This window comes from Saccoglossus kowalevskii, chromosome 6 (assembly GCF_978046115.1).
Source record: "Saccoglossus kowalevskii chromosome 6, keSacKowa6.1, whole genome shotgun sequence".
Classification (NCBI taxonomy): Eukaryota; Metazoa; Hemichordata; class Enteropneusta; family Harrimaniidae; genus Saccoglossus; species Saccoglossus kowalevskii.
The window spans coordinates 27,552,912-27,564,539 of NC_140646.1; positions in this window are offsets into that span (position 1 = coordinate 27,552,912).

The window sequence follows — 11,628 nt, forward strand, 5'->3', positions numbered from 1 at the left end:
ACGAGCACACGGGGGGGGGGACTAAAATGTCAACCAAGGAGAAAAACATGGAAAGATGTGGAATACAACAGTGAAACTGTGGCTAAACAAGACCATTACTAAAATATTAAACCCTGTGACCACAATGTCATATCCGATATTATCCGATAATTTTCCAATCAAATGTTATATTGAATATGAATATCAATACTGAATTGAATTGAAACTGAACAATGTTTTACGTAACACGTTTTTATCAGAGAAACAAACACCTTTACAATTTTGCACGAACAAGGGCGCCACTGAATCACAATATTTGTCTATGGTTCAGTGCTTCTATGTTGATGATCGACGCCGCAAGGGAGATTCAACAGCTGGTTTGCGTTTATTCTACCATCCTGTCCACTAAATAGTTCTTCATGTCAAATGCAATCACTGTGGCGAGAAGTTTACAATCTGGACAATATTATAAGATAACACGTTTACGATTTTTTCTGTTCATTACCAGTACTATTAAGCATAAAGTGGTAAAATTTAATTCTTTGCGCGCGGAAACTGTACACTTTCCCGAATCAGATGAAACGTTTCTGTTATTAATATATAAACTACATTCAACTGTTTTCATATAATTCTTATGATTATTTGAGAAGCTTGTTTTAAAGTCGCGTATTACTGTCATGATAAAGATACTAGTACACGGAAGTAAATAAGATATTTTGGTATCTGGATAGCTCATACACACTATACAATCATGGCTTTATATTTACGTCATGGTCTGTAATGTCAGTAATTTGGTTCATGCATGTCCATTTCGTGACTGTAAGTTCGTATCTATTACACTCTATTTTGAGCTGTCTTTGTGGCATCTTCTTATAGTATCCAGACACCTTGCTAGTTCGTGGGTTTGAATCCCGTGTTTCATGTTTATATGTTCGTAATATGCCTGTAATATATGGTATTTCATCCAGAAACTGTAGCTTAGTCTACATTATGAGTAATAACCTGAATTAGGCCAGTATTTGTTGTTGTGTCCATATTCCTTGGTGCTGGAAGGTGTGTACTATATATTACTGCCCGTATATGGGCGTTTGTGCCCGAGCGCAAGTGATCATTTGCCCGACGTCAGCAGGGCAAATGATCTCCTTGCGCGAGGGCACTAACGTCCATATTCGGGCCGTAATATTGTTATTACATGCCTTTCATTACATAAAGAACACAGGCTTTATATCTTAATGTTTAAAGGTAATTCTTATTGGTAAAAAGGTGCATTTTTCATAAGCAGTAACAAAGTTTTGCATGCAACCGCGTTAATCGATAAGTGCGGCACTGCGGATGGATATGTTTACGCATCCCGTTAACTGGCTCCCTTGACAACCTGCAGACGATAATGGCTGCAGCAGACGAAATGGATATTATGCAGTGTTTGCGGTCAATGGGACAGGGCCAACTTGATGAAATTCTTGGACCAGTACCAGACGAAGTGGACGGTTTTGTGAAAGCACACCAGAAGCAAAGTACCGTTAACACTACCGAACGTGATACCTAGTGGATAACTCAGAATACCGGGAAATTGCGGCGTTTCGAAGACATACCACCGGTCAAGTTGAAAGAGCGTCCGGGCAAATTTTTCATCAGCATAATGAAGGACGGAGACGAATATGAGTCAGCTTCCCTCGCCAACATGAAGTGTAATTTGGAGCGCTACCTTCGCAATAAGAAGTACTCCACAAGTCTAAATGATCGAGTTACTTTGCATAAAGTTAAATCAAGCTAATAGAACAAAACAAGTCGATCTCAAAGGTAACGGAAAGGGTAGAAAAGAGCACAGAAGTTGGCTCATGTATCCGATGTGAGATGGCTCTTATTAGGACCATATGTAGTGACAGGGTGGTAATTACACTTATAGAAAAGGCAGGCAAGGATAAAAGGCATATAGGTAATTGGAGGCCAATAACATTACTTAATGTTGATTATAAGATTGCTGCTAGATGCATTGCTGAACGCCTATAACATACTCTGAATAAATTAATCAATGAAGGTCAAACAGTATTTATTACGAATAGGTCAATTGGTGATTGGGGGAATTATGGAATACGCAAAAGATTATGGAAAAAATGGGGTGCTCTTAGGTATTGATTTCCAAAAAAAGCCTTTGATAGTCTTGAATGGGATTTCATGTTCAGTTGTCTACGTAAATTCAACTTTGGTCCCTCTTTGTTAGGTTGGGTACAGGCCATTTATTCAAATCCATCTAGCTGTGTTATGAATAGAACACAGTCAACAAGTTATTTTTCCCTCTCTAGGGGAGTCAGACAGGGAGATCACCTATCACCAATTTTGTTCATTCTGTCTTTAGAATCACTTTTGATAAAGCTGCAATATGACAATGGAATCAGGGGGATTAATACTGGTGGTTTTGGTGCGTATGCTGATGACCTCACCTGTTTTATGTCAGACCTTCGAGCTGCTGAGAACCTCTTCACTCTTCTTCACCAATTCTCACTTTCGGCAGGTTTAAAAATTTATATTAATAAGACTGAAGCAATGTGTCTAGGAAATTGGAGGCAACGGAAAGATACCCCCACTTGGGGTAAAATGGCCTATGTCACCTATCAAGATTGTGGATGTATACTTTTCTTACAACTCTACAGCTGCATAATAAAAAAACTTCATTGCTGCAACTAGAAGTCTTGAAAAACTTCTGGAATATGCGAAACCTCACGCTAATTGGTAAAATACAAATCATTAAATCTGTTGTTATTCGCAAGTTTCTTTAGATGTTAAATCTGATTAATATTAATCAATCAAAAAGATTAATTCATGGCCATGGTGGAGTATGGTAGGAATGTTGGATATTTGTGCTATGCAGAAAGCTTTTAAAATTAACTGGGTTAAAAGGTATTTGTAATCATATTGTCATCCATGGAAACGATTCATAGATCTTTATTTAAAACCACTTTTTAGATGCAACCTCTCAATAAACGCACTACCGTTTATTACCACCGTTTTATTGGGAAATGCTAAATGAATGAAGTAGTATTATACAGTATGAGTTTATTTCCCCTGCATATGAGATTATATGGAAGAAATAATAAAAACATTCTTATTCAAAATAAAAGTATATTTTATTCAGATTTAAAGGATATAGGAATTGTTTATATAGCTGACATCTTTAATGGGGAGGGTACGGTTAAAATTTGGAAAGACTTAAATACATTGGGTTTAAATCACATTCAGTTTCTATGATGGAAGGGTCTCATTGCGGCTATCCCTAAAGACTGGAAAATTAGTAGACCAGTTGTTGTGCTGCCAGATCCTCCAATCAGTGTATATGGTCGAAAGCAAATGATTAATCTCTCTAACTGTACCCCAAAATTCAGCCGTTAACTCATCTCTTCTGATTATTTTTATTATTCCATCTAGTCAGTCCTTCTTTAGAGACTTTCAATCACCTTTAGTTATTTCCGACATGTGTACATTTTGTCATAACTTTAGTGAAACTCTGATTCATCTCTTTCGTGACTGTCATGTGGTGCAAGATATTTGGACAAGGTTTTTGATCACTGGGGTCAGCATTTGCAGTGCCCCCAGCCAGTTTCAGAAAAACAGTTTTTCGCACCTTTTGAACCGTTTAATTATAATCTTTAAAAAATGCATCTATACATGCAAAATGAAGAAAGAATTACCATTAAAGCTAAAATTAGTAATATAGGAAAAATAGAAGATATGATTTCCATAAGAAGAAACACCACGTTTCTGTTTCTAGAATAATGAGCCAATTTTGCACCATAAGACAACGTCACTTTATGTTTTGGTGGTGACCGGTTAGTGTGTACGGCATTCTTGCTTTTTTGAGCCTTTGAGGGATTATGTACAGAAAGTGTCATCTAGTATGTCAATTTGTTTCATGCAAATTTTATGATAACAGAATTAATACATTTTTCTTTTGTACAGCAAAGCTTATACTGTTTATGATTGTCTATATTTGAATACAATGTTTTGCAGTGTTTTTTTTTTGTTTTTTTCTTTTCCTCTTCTTCTCTTGTCTCTGTAATTGTTATTTTGAAAAGAAATAAAATTAACTTAAATATAAAAAAACAGAATATCGAATACAATGCTCGGACCAAATGAAAAATAATACACTCGTTTAATAAATCTGATATTGTTTTGGCACTCACGAGATATACATAGTTGATATTTTTATTTATAACTGTACGATGCATCAATCATTGACTAAAATATAAAAGGGAAACATTGAACACAGTAACATTTCATACAAAAGTGCATACCAGTTAAAATGAAAATACATTCTTATACAAACAGTGTGTTATGGCTAAAACAAAAAACAAAACAATTGTATTTTTGCATATTTCTTTTCAGTGTGTGGTTGCTCTGATTATGGTAAAGATCACCGACATAGACACACTTATTACAACCTACTTTAGTTTTATAAATTGGTTGTCAACAGGGGTTGCAGTAGCTGGTCTTATAACCCTAGTCTCCCTCGTCCTATCAAGGTAATCACGTGATATTTAATACACATATAAAATAATTGTAAATGAAAATCTGTCCTTGAATATTCCCCGTATATTTAATACATATGTAAAACTATTTGTAATATCTGATTATGGGACTTTTTTTAAATTCGCAGCTTCCTCTATTCCTTCCGGCTTTGTTGGTCGTCATGTCTTTGTTCCTGGTAATAGTGCCTTTCTACATGCGACCGATTGTGTCAAGTATTGGTGTGGGTCTAACGCTCACTGGTGTTCCACTTTACTTTCTGGGTGTACTCTATAAAAGAAACAGGATGCGACTCTTGTCAAATATACTTGGTAAGTGACAGATCACAGGTTTTGTATTTATATTTGCTCTTTATTCTGCCAGTTTTAATTTACCAAATATGATTTATTTTGTTTTCTCTTCTACAGGATCAATTACTTGGTTGTCGCAGGTATTTTTGGAAGTTTCAATCACAGACAAACAACCATGAGGATACGTACTCGTGTGAGCGAGTACTTACACACACACAACACAATAAACACAGTACTTAGCACATGAATATTAATGATGGTGTCGGTCGTACGAATTGTAATGATAGTATGCAATACATATAGAACAATATTCCTCATGTATCACTTCCAGTGAAATAAATAGTATAGACTGATACACATTCATAACCCATGTATCATAGACAATTAGGCTGTAGTATAATTTCTTCCTTGTGAAACAAGCAATTTGAAATGATATTGGTGATCTAATTGTGCCGTGATCTAATTTTTGGATCAGTTGTCCTAGACATTCACCAATGTATTGTTTGAAAAGGTGGTCTGTAAATACCGCTGATAAAATTACTTCAAAGTTAGTAAAACGGCGATGACGTCTCGGTAACTGGGCTAAAAATAAGATATGAAACCTTATAACAATCTTTGGGTACGCTAACGCAATTTGTAATTCTGATTATTCATGGACAGACATAAGTAATAAGTGAATTATACAAGTATAATGCAATCTTTATCAAGTGGTCAAAAATGGGATATCATCTTTTGATGTATTTCACATATTTTCTTTGCGTATATCACATAGGACCAAAGTCGATTATAATTTGTGGTTGTCTGTGTATTGCTATGTCATTCACTCATCAAAAAAAATTACCAAAGGGCAGGTTGGTTCAAAATCAGCAATATGACGTTTTTATCTGGCTCTATGCGTAAAGATACAAACCTCAACCAAAGGGACCAACCATGCCATCACATCACCTGATTTAATGATGAATAGTATGTATTCCTAATATAGTTTTAATTGAAACAAATGTAAATATGTAGTTTCTTGCTATATCTGACGGATCCAGAACTACGGTCCATGTTTACAAATACAAGAATGTGTACTTAGTTCTCTTGAAGTCTCCACTTTTATTTTTCGGGAGAGAAGGTTATGCAAATTTGTGAAATGAACCCTGGGAACATTTATTAATTTGAGACCTCGATATAATTCTTCAAATTTTATTTTTAATTTTTTACAGCATAATTAAAGAAACAAATGGAAAGCATTGTATCGTAACCTATGTATAGTGAAACGTGCGTGTATTTTTTTTTTTTTTTTTTTTATAAAAAACGACATTTATGTTTGACATTTAGTAATGACACTGTGTCATTTTACATTGCGATTGTTACCCATTGCGAGTGAGGACTTACACCACGACAAAATGAATTTTGGTTTGAATTTGAATTTTCGGAACTGTACAGAACGTTGTGAACAAGTTGGCGACTTTTGACATCGTGTGACATTGCTGTATTTTGTTAAACATACCATATGCTTGTTTGATATAGTTTTATTATTGTAGTATTATCATTTAATGAAAACTGACGATAGCGGTAAAGCTATTGAGTTCTCGTTGTAAATTTTGTAAAGTAATTAGTGGATGGCATGAGTCTGTTGTTTTTGCCCCAGTAACCATTGCTGTGAAATTTTCAGCTTTACTTTGGATAGCTTGGATGCTACCATTTCTTGGGACGGGGACATAGCATTGACTATACTATCCTCTTCTTGCTGAATTTTTCTGTGAAGTACCAGTGTAATTTCTGTAGCGGCCAGCTGCATATGAATCATATTGTTTAAGCATAATCTAGATTTATTTAATTGTGCGTAGACTCCCTGTGTTTTGCGTTGAAGCATTTTAATGAGTGTTAGAGATACACGTTTTGTTCTTTTAACAGAGCATTTCTATGTAGTAATCTGTGTTTCATATTATTGAAACTATTAATATTGTCTACTTTAAGGTAGTCTAAAGTGAGAGGCTGTGACAGGTTAATATGGTGCATGTGATTATAATTAGGTACTGTTCAGATGATATTGTATATTTACACAGATCGTGTTGGATTAAAACGGTTAATGTAATTTGTTTAGTTTGAGCTGACTAGACCCTGCTTGTAAGATAGCTAGGGCATGCTGGAACAATACATGTATATTGTTTTGGGCATACATGTATATCAGGTTGTTGTAGTTTAATATAGTTAAGTGAATTATTTGTACGATTAGGACTGATATAGTGATTAGCTTGCTGGCTGATAGTGTAGTCAGTGAGTTGTTTTGACCCAATTTAGTCAGGTTAAAGTACTTATTGCAAGCAGTATAGTTATTGAATGTTGTTAATGTTAAATAGAGGGAACAAAGCATCTTTTGGATGCTGCTTGTTGAGTCAGGATTTCTCTTCGTATTGTATTAAAGTATTTGAAGTTGATACTGTTCAACCATTGTCAGCACCTTGTCTGTCTGTATGCGTGGTGTGTTAATGTTCGTTGTATACTGACTAATCAACACCACGGACCCTGCCCCAAGGATTTAAATTGTGACATCGACTCTCGTTGGCAAACAGGCCCCGGTGAGAGGAGTCACACACTTCTCAAAGGCGTATTTTGCGGTCAGTTGCTTGGCAATACCCACCCCAATTAGATATGATGTGTACATATTTTAATGAATAAAGATATACTAACAAAGATGAAATATTAATTATTTCATATTTTATTATATAACCGGCACACAAGTTATCAATATGTTTCCTTGCTAGATTGATGTGTAACTTCATACGGGAATCCTGATAAAGCTCACAACTGGCAATTCAGCAATATTAGAGATTGTCAACTTCCTGTGAACTTGATTACCTAACATTTTCAGGTACATGCGCTGCAAGTTACATAGCACATACCTAAGCGGCCGTTCCCCGGCAAATAATTAAGCCAAGGCGGTTTCAATATTGAAATCGAGAAACTCTCCGTTTTTACACAATCTGGGAAGTTCGAATTACTAAATGAAGTACAGAACGATGAAGCTGAAATATCCAAGAACCAACACATACCAAAAATCTCAAAAGTGAATATTCGCGGTGTATTTTAAGTCTAATCGGACCGGAAGTGCACAAAAGTAATCAATATTTTTCATTGCTAAAAAGTTCACAACTGTTGATTTAGCAGTAATAGGGATTGTCAACTTCCTGTGAATTTGATTTACTAACGTTTTTAGGTTGATGTGCTGAAAGTATGTAACTAAACGGCCGTCCCCAGCAAATAATTAAGCCAAGGCGTTTTCGATATTTAAAACAAGAAACTCTCCGTTTTTTCACAATCTGGAAAGTTCGAATTACTAAATGAAGTACAGGACGACGAAGCTGAAATATTCAAGAACCATCACATACCAAAAATCTCTTTAGTATAAATTAGAAGCAACTTGTAAATAATTATGCATAAGGTCTACCATAATGCCAATCTACCATGATTGTTTGCTTATCATCAATTCAACCAAGCTGTTAGATAGGTTGTTTGTTAGAGGTGCCTGGGAACCAAAGTTTGGGACGTGAATCCCACCTGCGACGAAAACGGTGATAATAACCAATGGGTGAGAGACTTTTTACATCAGCGATAGCGACCCGATAGATTCCGGGACACGCAGAGATCAGTGAGGCCTCAACAGATGCCAATAGTCTAATAATGTCTAATAAAATCTAAGTTTTTCTCCGATATTATCGGATAATTATTGTCTAATAAAATCTAATGAAATGTTGGCATCACTAACACGTGTTACGGTTTTTCTCCGATATTATCGTATAATAAAATCTAAGTTAGAGAACCATGTGTCTGCAACTATTGGGGAAGATATTATCGATAATGTTGAATATGGGAGAAAAACTAACTGTCCCAATAGATGCCCAGACAGGCATGTCTAATTTGGACATTTTTAGAAATTATTAGACGATATTATCGATAATATCGGAGAAAAACGAACTGTCCCAATAGTTTCCCAGACAAGCCTGTCTAATTTAGACATTTTTAGAAATTATTAGACGATATTATCGGTAACAACGGAGAAAAACAAACTACCCCAATAATTGCCTAAAAAAGGCTTGTCTAATTTAGACATTTTTAGACGATAATGTTGATTACGTTAAAAAGTGAAATGTCTCACCTTCATCAAATATGTTGTATTTTTTACTTACCTTTTGAATTCTTCCATTGAAATTATGTTTAGGCAGAAAATTGGGAAACTTTCTTATGGGACATACTTAAATGTTTTGTAAATGTAAAGTTACACCAAAAATATTGCATAGTGACACCATTTGTATTACTTGATTATAGATTCCCAGGGAACATATACCGGATTCTGTAGTAAATTCGCCCATCCGAAAAATCGCCCTGGGCGGTTTCACGGATGGTGGGCCCTTATTAAGTTTATTATTCACAAGTTTTAAATAAAAACGAACCCAACTGCATTACTTAGTAGCAAATGTTCGCGGTAGCGCAATCCGGTCATGCTGCATTTCACGATTGCTGATTATTACCTAATAATGATTAAAATAAGCGAATGATTCCGTTCGCATTTTCAACACTGGATGCTGTAGAAATGAATATTCACCATGGTTTGACCTGGACGGTGTTCTTTGACCTGACACGTCAAATTGATAATTAACCAATGAAAACGATGGATGATGCCAACGTGTTCAAATTACCATAGCTCATGTGAATATGTTAATGCTATTGAACGCAGCATGGAAGAGATTTGCAGATATGGTTGTACGATCTTTTTGCTGGGATTTTGATGGTAAAGGTACATGATTTGTTTTTAAATAAAAGAAATAGTTAAACTGAGCATTTGAAGAATAATTTAACATTGTTTACAGCAATAACAGCTCATTGTCGAAGCTACCCATTCACGCTAGTCGCAATAAACATCACTCGTTAATACTGTACTGTAATTGGTCAAAACAGGATCACGTGTTATCGGCTAAATTACCATAGTAGCGGCAGGAAAATTACTGGTTCCCTACAGAGACTAGTACATCAACTAGTGCCCGGCGATGACGTCACTCGTCACCTGAGCGTGTGATTTCCAATTTGTCGTCTGCTAGTTCGGTCGCTGATATCGATGGTTCGCCTCGAAAGACTGGACGAATTAGCTTCAGTTCAGGAGAAGATCTTGACACACTAGTAGAAAATAAAGATGCACCGAAGCCGAAGGACGCAATCAGGTTTTCTAGAAGCGTCTTTACATCGTTTTGTGAAGAAATTGGGACACCGCTAGCAGACGTCGAGAAGAAAACGGCAGACGATCTATGCACGTTCCTAGTATGAATGTGTAATGTGTTATAAAACACATATTGCATGGCCTAACTCGGGCACTAGTATACATCTATTTTCTCCTCGGGGTTGTGGAGTACCAACACAACCCCTTGGGAAAATAGACGTATACTAGTGCCCTCATGGCCATGCAATATGTGCTTAATACGCGTCATTGACTACGGCTAAACTTTTAGGCATCAGAAAAGATTAAAATAACACCTTAAAAAACTGCCGGCGATGTATTGGTCCCATTTTATTTATTTAAAAACCCAAACTGCCGTTTAACGGCCCTGGCCCAATTTAGCAGAATTCGGTATTAGTGCTGTAATTCATGCTGGTGGGGGAATAGGTGAAAAAGGTAAAAAACTTTTTAAACGTGAATTGCACGACGAGCGTTTTTGAAACGAATCAATGATCTGGTTTTCTGGAACAAACTTGGGGAATTCTAAAACGTAATTTATGGTACGCGACTTAAAAAGACAATTTAATGCATGTGAATTTCCCAACAAAGGTTTAACTGTTTTAGTTGTGGTGGGGCACTGGTGTGGAAAGCTGTCGAATAAAATGGCGACAACCTTTAAATGCATTGTTAAGCTAATTTGATTTCCGTCATGTTATTTGCCAAAGAAATGAAAGATTTCTTGAATTTCTTCGGTTATAGATAGTGAATTTGAACCAAAATGTTATCGGCAAGACTCAGAGTACGACAGCGACAACCACTGAAACGTTATTGAAGTCAAATGAACAGGTCAACTTCCGTGGCAAAAAAGACTATTTTAGGTTGTAGCATAAAATGGAGGCACATACCATTTTGCCTCTTGAGGGGAATGGAAATCAGTTGATTTGAGGGTGTCACAATAAGCAAGGGAGTAAATCGTTTTTATATAGTTTGGGACTTTGCAAGTTACAGACCACATACCAAAGCGGCCGTTCCTCAACAAATAATGAAGTAAATGAATTTTCAATGTTGAAATCGCAAAACTCGCCCTTTTTACGCAGACTGGGAAGTTAGAATTACTAAACGAAGTACAGCACAACGAAGATAAAATATCAAAGAATCAACACATACCAACAATTATATCTCAAAAGTGAATATTGGTGGTGTATTTTAGGTCTAACCGGACAGGAAGTGGAAATTTGTTAGTACTCTAAATATCCAAACATATTTTAGTATGAGGTAGTAATTACGTATCAATTTCACGTTTTTGGTGATCAAAGTTCAAAGTAATTTTAAAACTGGATATTTATTATGAAATTTATATCATTATAAGGCAAGTCTTATATGGACATGATATACTGCAATCAACGATCGATTGGGCATATGTAACTTATTTTACGGCTCTGGTGATCCTGAAAAATAATTCTGCCAAATTAGAACTTTTAATAGCTACCTCCTCCAGTTATATGGGAGTTGCAATTGTCAAAATACGAATCATGTGTACAACAATTGTGTTTGGTGACCCTGAAAAGAAACCACCTCCTTAATTAAATATGTGTGAGAGTCTCAATTGATTATTCTGTCACAAAGACGTTCTTCTTTACA